A 2644-nucleotide genomic window follows, 5' to 3' on the forward strand; every position below is an offset into this window, starting at 1 on the left:
AGTCTTTACCAGAATGTAAAAGGAGTTCATGACTCTAAAGAGATTAACAACTCCTTTCCTAAAGGCCTCACCAAGTTGGAATATATTGGAGAGATTATAGAGGTCAACTAGTTGGTTAGACTTCCAAGGTAAGCTTTCCTTTGTGGATAAATAAAGCAAGCTGATTAAGAGAGATGATTTTTTTCTGGCATCTACCCATGGACATGCACAGAAGGATGTGGCCATCCCTCATTTTTTTGAGTTTTAATAATTAATTATTCTACTAAGAAAAATATAAAGTTGGGACATTAGTGTGTTATACGAATCATTTCAGAAATTAGAAAAAAATGTCCTGCTGCAGCAGATTTCATTTCTACCAACTTTGAATACTTGGAAATATTGAAGAGTTAAGACAGAGTAACAATACTGTATGTCAAAGTGAATACAGTGAAGTGTGCAACCCATGTAGCAGGGTGGTCATTTTGGACCTTATTACTTACACTTGAAAGTATAAGATACTTTTAAAACCTTTAAAAGTTTGCTAAATTCACAGTATGTAGATAGACCATGAAACAGAAATGGTTGAAAAAAAATGAGGAGGCTATACAGTTCTAAGAAAGTTAAATGGACAGCCCAAAGGCTCTGACTATATAGTACATGGTCTTATTTTTCTATCGCACAATGCAGCTTCCATCACTGGTGTTATCCTAAAAGCAACAGCATGTTGTATACGGCCCAGCTCCATTCTTCTGCATAATCACACAGGTCACATTGTACTTGAATGATTTCCTCAAGTTGATAAATTGACTTAAAGTTTGTTCCACTACATTTGTGGTCCACTGATTGACTTTGCTGTGTTGATAAGTGTTACCACTAATTGTGCTTTCTATGGCTTCTTTTACAACGTTACTCATGCCATCAACCACAAAAGAAGTCTCCTCAGAAACCTGGAAGTCATCCATCTTTCCTCCTCAGTCACCACTGTCCAGGGGAGCACTCCATCCCTCATTCTCTTTTGACACTAATGTCAAGAACAAATCAAGAAGAAGAAAGACAGCATACATAGTATAGAGGTGTCATACAGCGTGTTCAGGGTGGCATGAAGCCAACAACACTTAACCTCAACCACATGAAAATGTAATTGAAAATATTTAACAAAATAAATGAAAATCACATAAAACATAGATAACACTGGGTAGCTAGGTCACATACTAGATAGAATGCTGGGTCTGAAGTCAGGAAGACTCATCTTACTGATTTCAAATCTGGTCTCAGACACTTACTAACTGTGTGACCCTAGGCAAGTCACTTAACCTTGTTTGTGTCAGTTCCTCATCTGTAAATTGAGTTGGAGAAAGAAATGGCAAGCCACTCCAGTATCTTTGCCAGGAAAACCACAAATACGGATACAAAGAGTCAGACACATCTGAAATGACCAAATCAAACAATAAATGACATTACATTTTAAAATGGAATAAATGTGACCTCAGGGATCCCTGTGTATGGAGTAGTGGCCCCTGTTTTTATTTGAGTTTGTCACTGATGGTCTAGAGGATCAAGTTGCGGTCTCGAAGCTATGATGTCTTGCTTCAAGTTCTGTCTTTGACACATACTGTCTATGTGACTTTGGGCAAGTCATTTATTCTTTTCATACTTCAGGCAGCTCTCTAAGATTATAAATTGAAGAGAAGGGGCTGAACCGCAATGATTTAGAGTTTTTTCAATTGATAGTTCACAATAGTAACCTAATCAGCTTTCCAGTCTCCATCCCTAAGTCAAGAAGTAGCTCCTTATGTCTTGTTCTTCATTCCCCTCTTCTCTTTCACATCCCAGAATAAACGCTATTCCCTGTATGATGCCATGAGGTGGCTTTGTCTAGAAAGAAACTTCTCTAAGGCATTCTTCAAGCCAAACTTGTAAATATTTGGAATCCATTTGGCAGACTCCATTGAATGCAATGAGCATGGGAGAGTTTAGATTTTCCAAGTGGAATCTTCATTCAGCCTTTATGCTAATCCTCCTAACAGCTTTAGTGAGAAGGTGCACTGCAGGGACTCTGGGTTGCAATTAATTTCAAAGGCTTATTGCATGGCTCAGGAATATATCTTTCCGAGTAACTGGATTAGTTCACTAAAAAGCAATTCAAGAGAATAGGTATTTCTTGATTCCATTTAAATGTCAGATTAACAAGATGCAAATTTATCTTTAAAGAAAAAGCATTACTTAAAGCCTGCATGCAAAAAGTGACAGGTAAGAAAAGATACTATAATGTGTTAGAGAATACACTAGGCTCTGTTTTCACCTATATGCAGTGGTCGTAACAGCTTAGACTTTTGAATCTTCTCAGAGCAATCATATCAGTTTCACATTTTAAGTTGAAAATTACAGTATACAGGTACTGAAAAATTCCCTGATGGGTTCACTTTTCCAATCTGAAAATGCCGCTGAGACGCTATGAAAGAAATCAGTTGGTGTTTTTGTTGGTAGAGCCCTGCATTAAAAGAAATAGAAAGTCTATTTAGAGAAATCCAGAATGTAGCATGGGAGGGGAAAAGCTGGTCTTTACCTTTGTACTGTCATAACATACCACAGGACCCAACATGAAGTGGTCACGTAAATTCTTGTTATTTGATTGATTGAGTGGATAAAGGGATGAAATAACTCC

General features: G+C 37.4%; 1 pseudogene; it reads right to left on the reverse strand.

Annotated features, from left to right (window-relative positions):
• Positions 1-599: 599 nt before the first annotated feature.
• On the reverse strand, positions 600-941 carry LOC140510586 (dynein light chain Tctex-type 1 pseudogene; annotated as a pseudogene).
• Between the last annotated feature and the right edge of the window lie 1703 nt (positions 942-2644).

This window comes from Notamacropus eugenii, chromosome 6 (assembly GCF_028372415.1).
Source record: "Notamacropus eugenii isolate mMacEug1 chromosome 6, mMacEug1.pri_v2, whole genome shotgun sequence".
In the NCBI taxonomy this organism is placed as follows: Eukaryota; Metazoa; Chordata; class Mammalia; order Diprotodontia; family Macropodidae; genus Notamacropus; species Notamacropus eugenii.